A 12,170-nucleotide genomic window follows, 5' to 3' on the forward strand; every position below is an offset into this window, starting at 1 on the left:
ACGGATTGTTTGAAAAGTCCAAGACCTTTACTAATTAATATATTCTATTGTTGCTAGGAGCTCTGGGCAGTTGTTTTACACAGAACTCACTGTGTTCTTAATTCCATCTGAAACAGTACCGCCAGAGTAAGTATTCTGAAATACTTGAAATAACCACTTCTTAGTGCTGGTCCTCCCAAATTCAAGGTTCATATTTCAGTTGAGCAGAAGTGGGAATATGATAAAAATAGAGACAATCAACTAAAAATGTATTCATGTCCTACTATTTTTTTTAATCACTTACTAGGCCCCTCCATGACTAATCATCTTGGGAACTTCAGAAAACTCAAGAGGCCTTTTGTTCAAAACCTATCCTTAGCTGCATGTTACCTGTGGAATAAAATCCAAATTCCTTAGGCTTAGCAGCAAGGACCCATCAGCCTGACCTCCTATTCTCCTGCATATTCTCTCCATTCTTCTTGTTTGAACTATTGGCTCTTCTCTTCAACATGACCAGGGTTTTCCTCTCACCAAATCCTTGCTTGTTCCATTCCTTCTACTTAGAATGTCCTTGCTTCTATTCATATTTAAGTTTAGAATTTCTATCCATCATCAAGAATCAGTTGACCATCATACTTCCTGTGAAACCTTCCTTGAAAATCCAAGTTTTCTCTCTCTAATGAACTCTCACATAATTTGTTTCATCCCTTATTAAGACAGTTACCATGTTCTACCCTCAGTATAATTTCTTTAGGCACATACACTACTTCCCCTCTGGATTATTAATTCATTAAAAGTTTAAAAAAACAATTGCTTTATGGAGAGCTCAGAAATAACATTGAACTCAGAGATTTTAGGTTACTGATGAAATATTTTTCATATATTTCTGTATATTGTATACTCTCCAAAGGAATGCCATATGCCAAGAATTTCTTTATGAATTCATTCTTCTCAAATTCTGCTTGTGTCTTCTTTTTCTCTCTTCTTTCTTTTTATTTTGAGAAAATTAGAAAGAGGCCTAAACTTGTAGAATAGAGCAAAATATTTTCCCATTGTAGAGACTAAAGCAGCCTAGATATAGATATACACTCCAGAAGCAACTTGTAAAATGACTGTGAAAGAGACAATGAATGCTCATCCTTGGAAAAATTATTTCATGGCTAAACTTCCTTTGGTACCTTTATGTCTATCCTATTAATAACTCTAGATGCCTGTTCTTTCTCCATCCTTGGTATCAGCTAGATACCAAACAATTCCTGTTGAAATGTTAACTGACAACCAGATATGAGTTGGCAATGTCTTGGTGTGGTTTATCCATCTCACTGGTCTTAAGATGAGAGAATTATATCTAGGATGACCTTGCCATCATTTATGCCAAATCATGGTCTGGCTTGACTGTAAGAGCTAGCCTGGAGGGAAAGGGGAAGGGGAAATAAAGGCTGAAGGAAAGTTTTGGATGCTTTTACCCTCTCACCCTCTCCTCATACATGCACGCTAATGTACCAAATACATGAAAACTCGGCATGCTACTTCTGAAAGTTTACCAACCTCTATACTATAATTACATTTTTGTATCAGTATAAGATAATTATTCTTTTAAAAACTCTCCACATAATTGTACAAAGAAACATCATAGGAAAAAATTGGACTCAAGTCACTGCATCAATTAATAAAATGAACAGAATATTTAAATAGTATTTAATTGGCAATGTTATCCTGAAATTCTCTCTTTTAAGTAGCCTATATCAAGGAACACCATAACAATATACAAGGTAACAGGTACAATCCATACTCCAGCAATGCACTTAAAAGCTTAATGGATTTTAACTCAATTATTTTACTGTCAAAATCCCTAATAATCCTCTAGTGCCATGGGACAAAAAGAAAGAAAATCTGGCAGATTTTTAAACAGCATTTAATAATTTACTGAAACCCACTCTACCACTTAAATGTGATTCAAGGGACAAAGCCAAATATTGGATACTTCAAAGAGAAAGCTTAATTGTCATTATTTGAACATCCTGTTTCTAATGAGCATGTGAATCCTTATTAAAGGTGCAAGTGGATGGAAGAAAACAGTAGAACATCTAAGTGTGTATGTTTTAAAGAATCACTAAGGTTCTATTTTGCCATTCTGTATTTTTTATGATGCATGGAATATTCATGATGAAGTAAACTTTTCACCACATTGGTTTTCCATGGCAAAAAAATGATCTGAGAGAAAATTGCTTTAGTCCTGGAAATAATGATATTCTCTTGCACATTTTCTAGATGGTCCTGGAGACTTTGTTGCCATATCTAAATTAGTTTTAATGAATTCTAATTCCTTACATGATCTGTGCATCACCCAAGAGTCACTCTGGGCAATAAATTTGATGGCAGTGACTAAAATACATGGATCCTGAGTGCACTGTGACCAAAAATGTATCAGAAAGGGTTTCCAGAATTTACACTGGACCTTATAACTACCAACACTGAACTGGGCCTGACTGGAAATTATTGAATAACTACTTGGTTACTGTAATATTAGATTTTTTGTTAAAACTATGTGGCTTCTTACTCAAAAGAAAAATAAAAGATGACAAAATATCTAAACTATCTGATAGGCAAGAAAATACAAAATAAAATGTGTGACTCATACAGTGATGCTAAGAGCATGTGTCCCCATATAATTTGAATTCATAGAAAAGATGGTAAATTCCAAATATCTATGTATTATTTCAAGCAAATTCTATCTGTGTCATATCATTGAAGAAAATGTCAATGAGCAAATTCAGAAAATAATATTAAGATAGTTAAGAATCATGGCAAGATAGCATTACAAAGAATTTTAGAAGCTGTTCTAGTCTGCTAGCTGTCAGAATGCAACACACCAGAGATGGATTGGCTTTTAATAAAAGGGGATTTATTTCGTTAGTTCTTCAGAGGAAAGGCAGGTGACTTTCAACTGAGGTTCTTTCTTATGTGGAAGGGCACAGGATGATCTCTGCTGGCCTTCTCTCCAAGCCTCTAGGTTCTAACAACTTTCCCCAGGGTGATTCCTTTCTGCATCTTCAAAGGCCTGGGCTGAGCTGTGAGTGCAGAGATGAGGTATGCTGAGTTTCTTGGGCTGTGCTATGTTGAGCTCTCTCATTTAAGTACCAGCCAATTAAATCAAACATCATTCATTGCCGCAGGCACACCTCTTAGTCAAGTGCAGATGTAATGAGGAACAGATGGGGTTCACATACCATTGGCTCATGTCCACAGCAACAGAACTAGGCACCTTTATCTGGCCAAATTGACAACTGAACCTAACTACCACATGCCCACTCCTTGTCAACTTGGGAACTGTACGCATCACTTCAAACAGTATTAAAGTGGCACAAATTCTCTTCTGGCTGTGGACCTATGAAACTCAAAACAAGTTATGGGTGCCAATATGCAAATGACAGACAGTCACAGGATCCACAGGGAGAAACTGGAAGGAAAACCTGCAGGGCAAACACCATTGGATTTCAAAGTCTGAAAGTCATTTATCCTTCAGCTTTAGAAAGTGGCAGTCCCACCCTTTCCAATGGCCTATGAAGTGGCCTGCCTTTTCCAAATCAACCTCAGTGAACATTGAGGAGACCACCTTTTTCTCAGCTCCACTCTCTCCAGGCATCAGGGCCACACCTGGGCTCTCTGCCATTTCTGGGGCACATGCTCAACCCTCAATGTTGTGGCAGCCAGGCTCTCCCCAGTCCCCAAGGAGCGTGCTGTACCTTCTCAAAGGCCTGAGGTGGCACAACTCTTTCACTGAAATGAGATGAGAGACTCATCTGCCCTCAGGACAAATTCACCCTCTCCAGGTATATGGGTGGGTCCACTCTCCTGTCTGATGTTTCTTGGCTTCAAACCTGAGCTTCTGTGATTCTCACTCTGCAAACTCCACTTTGTCCCTTTTGTGCTCCCCTTTGCCTAGATTGACAGTCATTCCATTTACACCAACAGTCTCTTCAAGCACTCCAAGACTTCTCCATCATTCTCTTCACAGTTTCTCCCAAATCTTCCCCTTAGTCATCAAAAAAACCTTTACAATATATCTGGTATTTGCAAACTGCAGCATCACCCCCACTTCTCTGGTACCAAATTCGGTTCTAGTCTGCTAGCTGCCAGAATGCAACACACCAGAGCTGGATTGGCTTTTAATAAAAGGGGATTTATTTCATTAGTTCTTAGGAGGAAAGGCAGCTAATTTTCAACTGAGGTTCTTTCTTATGTGGGAAGGCACAGGGTGATCTCTGCTGGCCTTCTCTCCAAGCCTCTGGGTTCCAACAACTTTCCCCAGGGGTGATTCCTTTCTGCATCTCAGAATGCCTGGGTGGAGCTGTGAGTACTGAGATGAGGTATGCTGAGCTTCTTGGGCTGTGCTGCATTGAGCGCTCTCATTTAAGCACCATCCAATTAAATCAAACATCATTCATTGCAGCAGGCACACCTCCTAGCCAACTGCAGATGTAATGAACAGATGAGGTTCACATACCATTGGCTCATGTCCACAGCAACAGAAATAGGCACCTTCACCTGGCCAAGTTGACAAGTGAACCTAACTACCACAGAAGCCATCTAGGTCATTCCTTCCATTTTGCAGATAAGGAAATCAAATCTCAGAGTGACCTTTTAGAATACAGTTATTTAGGGAAAGAAAATGAACAAAAGCCTAAAGTTTCCTAGTGGAGCCTATACTTATTTCTTAAAGCTCTAAAGCAATTCAAGCATGAGTTGATGAAAATCTCTAATGGAATATAACACACTTGTGTTGGTTTGAAGGGATTATGTGCCCTAGAAAAGCCATGTTTTAGTCATGATCCATTTTATGGACATGGCCATTTCTTTCAATCCCAATTCAGCACTTTAGGTTGGAACCTTGATGAGATTATCTCTACGGAGATGTGACTCCACCCATTCCAGGTGGGTCCTCATTAGTTTACTGGAATTCTTTAAAAGAGGAAGCATTTTGAAGAAAGCTTCAGAATCATGAGCAAAAAAACCATGAGAACCCCAGAGTTCACACAGCCAGAGATCTTTGGAAATGAAGAGGGAATAAGCCCCTGGGAAAGCCTTATGAAGCAAGAGACTGAAGAGGAAGCTAGCAGATGTCACCATGCTCACCATGTGCCTTCCCAGTTGAGAGAGAAATCCTGAACTTCATCAGCTTGTCTTGAGTGAAGGTAACCTCTTGTTGGTGCCTTAATTTGGACATTTTTATAAACTTGCTTTAATTGGTACATTTTCATGACCTTAGAGATGCAAACTTGCAACTTAATAAATTCCCCCTTCCAAAATGCCATTCCATTTCTGGTATATCATATTCTGGCAGCTAGCAAACTAGGACAGCACTTAACACATAGTCTTATGGTTTTAGTTGTATACCTCTCCTTACACTTAATTCGAAACTCCTTGGAGGCCTAACATATAACCCACATATTTTATGTTGTCCTCATGGTCCCTATGACAGTGTCTTTGTACTTATTACACCTTCAAATCCTACTTGTTCAGTCTTCAACACAGCACCTGAATATTTATACTTTCAGAGAAAAACACAATCAAGTGAATTGAAAACAATGGAAAAAGTGTTATGGTTTATTTATCTTTTCATAGTAATTTAGTTTTTTTTCAACTCTTCAGTTAAATTCTTAGCCTCAGGATTCTTCTCAGTGCAACACTGATGGATTTAAACCAGTGAATCAGTACCTGGCCCCAGGTTTCCAAAAGGAAGACCTGGAATAATACATAAAGAGGAAAATTATACAGCTGCCATGGGAGTTGCTTAGTTAAATTGTATCTGGCATACAGAATGTAAGCTTGCACCAGACAAGTAGAAAATGGTAAGATTATTTTTAAAGTGAAAGTGCTATACTATAGGTGAACATCTAAACATACATTTGGAAGCATAAACATTGCCCTTTTCAGTCGTGAAGCTTGAAAGTAACTCTTACATTATGTTCAAATTACATTTATTTAACTGACTGAAAAAGATTTGCAAGGCAGAGATTCAGTATTACTAGGAAAGCATTCACCTTTTGCACCAGCTAATAATCAAGTGATAATTCAATACCTCAGCACTATCCATTGTTGTTCACCTAATATCATCATTGGTTCAGTCTAGTGACAGTAGTTATTGAATATGTCATAGTATACTGTACTTATATGAATTGAATGTGTCATATTTAATTGAATATGTTATAATATACTGTAATATAATATACTTACAGTACTCTTCAACCCTTTCTTAATTTGAAATTAAATAAAATAATATGAAGATGCCCAATATACCATAAATATGTATTTGTGTTTATATACATATGTGTGATTATGTTAGTTAAGTATATGACTTCAAATTTCAGTATTAGTCTTAAGTTCTTATGAGATAAAAGGACTTTAATAAATATTTCAGTCAATCACCTCATTTTACAGATGAAAAACTGAATTCCAGAGAGGAAAAGTGAGTGGCTTAAGATAATGCAGCCTGTTAGTAATAGGGCTAGGCTGAGAAAGCATGTTTCCTATCCACCACCACCATCACCCCCTACCCCCTACCTAAATGAGTGCTTTGCCCACTAATTCCCACATTATTAATCTTAATTTTAATATCTTTAGAACTCCTTAGAATGGTGAATCACAGGCCACTGGCCAGGACAAGGGAGAAATTGAGGCATGTAACTAATCTGGACTTCAGATTTTCATATGTGAAATGAAGAGACTGGACTAGGTCTCTTCTTTGAAGTAACAATCTTGCCTAGATTTACTTTATAATAAATAGTTTTCTGAAACCCCTGTAATATTGTGTTATCTCTATCTATCTATCTCTCTGTCTATCTACCTATATGTCTGTCTATATTCATGCACTGCTTTCTCACCTGCAAACAAGCACTAGACTTGCAATTTTATGATTATCTCTAGTACTTAAACTAGGAGCATTAAAGATACCATGGTTTATTCTAAAATTAGTGAATCTGCATGCACGAGTGAACTGAAAAAAGAGTAAGATGTTTTTAAAAATTTTAGTTAGAGAAGTTACAGGTTTAGAGAAAAATCATGCAAAAAGGCACAGTTTCCCTACACTACCTCTCACATGCAGTTTTACCTATTTTAACACTTTGAATTAGTGTGCTACATTTGTTACAATTGATGAATCAAATACTTATATTATATATAAGTATATATTATATACTTATATTATACAAATTATACTTATTATAATATAAGTATTATACAAATACTTATATTATAATATTAATAAGCATAGTCCATAGTTATCAGTACAGTTCACTGTGGTGTATATTTCAGTGGTCTTATAGAATTTTTATTCTAGTAACATATATACAACCTGAAGTTCCTCCCTTTTAGCCACCTCCAAATATACAATTCAGTGGTTTTAATTAGATACAAAATGTTGCCTTATACTCACCACCATTACCATAAAAACTTTCCCATCAGGCTACTCTGGAGGTCACTCTTAACACAAGCTTCAGTTAGATATTGCTACCTGTCATAGCTTGCCAAACCCCAACCAAAACCATTCCAGCCAATCTTACAGAACATTTAGGGCAATATATAAATTCTACAAGGGTTCCATGCACTAGGGTAGCTTTCCAGAAACCTACAAACTCCAGATGGGTCCCTGAACCAGATGAGCCTTGAAATGCAGAGGAGCAAGCCTCTTCAGAACATCAATTACTTCCATCCCCTTATCCCATATTATTGACAGACCTTTCCAACATGAAAAAGTTAGAATAGGCATGGCTCAAATACCCTTAAAAAGTGGGAGAAAGATCAAAGGTGATGGTGTAGTTAGACAGAGAAAGTAGGGTTTAAAAAATGAGTATGATTGCTGAACCATTATATTGATACTTCTTTTAGTCTCCAGTATCTTAAAGCAGCTAGAAGTGAAAATTTTTAATTGTGGAACTGTAACCCATACCAAACTCTGAAATCTGTTCTACAACTAATTGTTGCAATGTGCTTTGAAATTTATTGCTACATGATGATATTGCAAACCATTGATTGTACACCTTGAATTATTACATATTATGTGAATATATAATATATCAATATGAAATAAACAAGCCAAACAGAAACTATGTACTAACCCCTGATAACCTGTAATCTAATTTCTGTATCTAAAATAGTTGCCCTTTTCAGTCTGGCTTATTTCACTTAACATGATGCTGTTGCATGTACCAGAGCTTCATTCTTTTTTGTCTGAATAATAATATTCCAACGTGTGTGTGTGTATGTATGTGTGTGTGCATACCACATTTTGCTTATCCATTCATCTATTGATGGACACTTGCTTCCATCTTTTGATAATTGTGAATAATGCCCCTATGACTACTGGTGTGTAAATGCCTGAAATACCTGCTTGAGTCATTGCTTTCGATTAATTGAAGTGGGAACATTGGTCAAATGGTCATTCCATACCTAACATTCTGAGAAAGTACCAAACTGTTTCCCACAGAGTAGGCACCATTTACATTCCCACCAATAATGAACAAGTGTTATAATTTCACCCCATCTTCTCAAAAACTTGCTGTTGTTCATTTTTCTTTTTAATTATAGGCATTCTAGTAAGTCTGAAATAGTATCACATTGTGATTCTGATTTGCATTTCCCTAATGAGTAAGAAATTTGGAGTATTTTTTCATGCACTAATTGGCATTGCATATTGTTTGGAAAAATGTACATTCAAGTCATTTGCCCATTTTTAATTGGGTTATTTGTCTTTAGGTTGTTGAGTTGCTGGATTTCTTCATATATTCTGGATATTAAAACCTTATCAAAGATGTCATTTCCAAATACTTTCTTTCTTTCTGTAGGTTATCTTTTTACTTTCATGATAAAATCTCTTGATGCACAAAAGTTTTAATTTTAATGAACTTTATCTATTTTTTTATTTTGAACTTGCATTTTTGTAAAGTCTAAGAAATCATTGCCTAACACACTGTTCTTAAGATACTTCCCTACATTTTCTTCTATGAGATATAGAGTTCTGGATTTTACATTGAGGTCTTTCATGCATTTTGCATTAATGTTTTAGATATGGTGTGAGGTAGGGGTCCACCATCATTCTTTTGCAAATGAAGATACAATTTTTGCAATATTTGTTGGAGACCATCATTTTCCAGTTGAGTAATCCTTGCCCCCTTGTTAAAAATAAGTTTTCTGTAGTTGTAAAGGTATATTTCTGCACTCTCAATTAGATTCCATTGGTTTAATTGTGTGTCCTTGTGCCAGTACCACACTGGTTTGAATACTGTAGCTTTCTAAGTTTTAAAATCTGAAAATTTGCTCTTCTTTTTCAAGGTGGTTTTGGCTACTCTTCCATATGAACTTGAAGACTGGCTTTTCCATTTCCACAAAGAAGGATGTCAGAATTTTTATTGACATTGCATTGAATCTGTAAATCACCATGGGGAGAATTGACATCTTAAAAATATTTAACCTTAACATAAACGTACAAAAATGTCCTTCCATTTATTTAGTTGTTCTTTGATTTCCTTCAGGAATATTTTATAGTTTTCCACATAAAGTACCTTTACACCTTTGGGTAATTTTTAGTAGATATTTGGTTATTTTAATTGCTACTTTTAATGGAATACTTTTCTTGATTCACCCTTCAGATTTCTCATTACTGGTATATTGAAGCACTATTGATTTTTGCATATTAATCTTGTACCCAGCCTCTTTTCTGAATTTATTTCTTATCTCCACTAGCATTGTTGCAGTTTTTTTTGGATTTCTATTTATATAGGATCATGTTATCTGCAAATAGTAAAAGTTTTACTACTTCTTTTCCAATTTGGTTGCCTTAAAAAAGTTGCTTAATTGTGCCTCACAGTACAATGTTGTATAACAGTGGAAACAGCGGACATCCTTGACTTGTGCCTGACCTTAGGGGAAAACTTTTGGTTTTGTACTCTTGAGTACCATGTTAGCTGTGGGTTTTACACATATGCCTTTTATCATGTTGTGGAAATTTCCCTATATTCCTAGTTTTCTGAATGCTTTTCAAGAAGCGGTGATGGATTTTTCAAGTGTGTTTTCTCTGTAGGTTGCAATGATCATGATTTTTGTTTTCCTTCATTCTATTAATGTGCTGTATCACATTAATTGACTTATGTTAAGCCATTCTCACATACTTGGGATAAATTACACTTGATCATGTTGTATAATTCTTTTTGTTTACTGTTTGCATAATTCTTTTGATATGCTATTGGGTTCAGTTTGCTATTATTTTGTGGAGGATATTGCATCTATATTCATAAAAAGTATTGGTCTGTAATATTCTTTCCTGTGGTAAAATTTTGGTCTTTGGTATTAAGGTGATTTGGACTTTATAAAATGAGTTAGGTTGTGTTCCCTCTCTTTGACTTTTTAGGAGTTTGAGTACAACTGACATTAATTTATCTTGAAATGTTTGGTAAAATTCATCAATGAAGACATCTGGGCCTGGCATTTACTTGATTGGGATGGTTTTTATTACTGATTCAGTTTCTTTATTTGTTAATATTATGTTAATATCTTCTACCTCTTCTTGAGTTAGTGTAGGAGTTTGTTCATTTCTTAGAATCTGTCCATTTCATCTAAGCTATCTACTACTTTATTCATAGTAACTCTCTCATAATCCTTCATATTTCTGAGGGATTGGTAGCAATGCCTCCTTTCATTATTTTTTTTTAATTATCTATATCTTCTCTCTTTCTTTGTTAGTCTAGCAAAGTTTTATTGATTTTATTGATCTCCTTGAAGAAACAAATTTTGGTTTTGTTGATTTTCTGTTTTCTTTTCATTCTTTTTCATTCATTCTCTACTTTAATCTTTGTTATTTCCTTCCTTTTGGTCACATTTTATAGTTTGCTCTAATTTTTCTAGTGTTTCCAGTTGTGGGTTTAGATCTCTTATTTGAGATATTTCTTCTTTTTTTAATGAAAGCTTTTGAGGCATAAATTTCCTTCCCAGCATTGCCTTTGCTGAATTCCATAAGTTTTGGTATATTCTGCATTTATTTTTACTTGCCTCAAGATATTCCTTAAATATCCCTGTGATTTCTTCTTGGAAAAACAGATTAAGAGTGTGTTGTTTAACCTCCATTTAAAAAATTGATTAAATATTCTGTCACCTTGCAGAATTTGTTTATTAGCTGTAGATTTCTCTGGATCTGCTCTGGAAGGCACTTTGGTGGTTTCTCAGGAATCTATGTATAGAACTGCCATATGATTCAACCATCCTATTACTAGGTATGTATTTAGAGGACCTGATTACAAGGACACAAATAGACATTTGCACACCAATGTTTACAGCAGCATTATTTACAAATGTCAAGAGTTGGAAATGGCCCAAATGTCCTTCAATGGATGAGTGGCTGAACAAGCTGTGGCATATACATATGGTGGAATATTGTGCAGCTGTAAGACAGAATACAATCATGAAGCATGTAACAATGTGGATGAAACTTGAGGACATTATGCTGAATGAAATTAGCCAGAAACAAAAAGACAAATACTGTATTGTCTCATTAATATGAATAACATTAATGAGTGAACATTGGGAATTGAAGTTAAGAACACAGGTTATCAGGAGATAAAAATAGGGTAGAGATTGGGCAATTGGTGCTGAAGGAATACAGATTGTGTAACAAGACTGATTGTAAAAATTAAGAAATGGATAGCACAATACTACCTGATTGTAGTGCAATAATAAAACTACACTGAATGTGAGTATGATAGACAGAGTAGGGCTGGGGGCATGCATGAAACCAGGAGGAAAGATATAAGATAAAGACTGAAATGGTATAATTTAGGAATGCCTAGAGAGGACAGTGATGGTGAATAAATGTACAAATAAAAAAACATTTTTGCATGAGGGAGAATAAATGAATGCCAACATTTCACAGTGTTGAAAATGGATGGGATATCCATTTTAAAAGAATGAAATATCTAAGAATAAATTTAAGCAAGAATTAACTGACTTGTACACAGAAAACTATAAAACATTTCTTAAATAAATCAGAGGACATAAATAACTGGAAGGGCACTCTATATTCATGGATTGAAAGGCTAAATATCATTAAGTTGTCAATTTTCCCAAAATTCATTTACAGATTCAATGCAATCCCAATCAAAATTCCAACAGTTTATTTTACCAAATTGGAAAAGCCAATTATA

At 35.4% G+C, this 12,170-nt stretch overlaps 1 protein-coding gene across 5 annotated transcripts in view; it reads right to left on the reverse strand.

The window, feature by feature from the left end:
* The window catches only part of DACH2 (dachshund family transcription factor 2), a 782,542-nt gene that overhangs the window by 294,171 nt on the left and 476,201 nt on the right, over positions 1-12,170 (reverse strand). The gene's annotated exons all lie outside the window — the stretch shown is intronic.

This window comes from Tamandua tetradactyla, chromosome X, assembly GCF_023851605.1.
Source record: "Tamandua tetradactyla isolate mTamTet1 chromosome X, mTamTet1.pri, whole genome shotgun sequence".
Classification (NCBI taxonomy): Eukaryota; Metazoa; Chordata; class Mammalia; order Pilosa; family Myrmecophagidae; genus Tamandua; species Tamandua tetradactyla.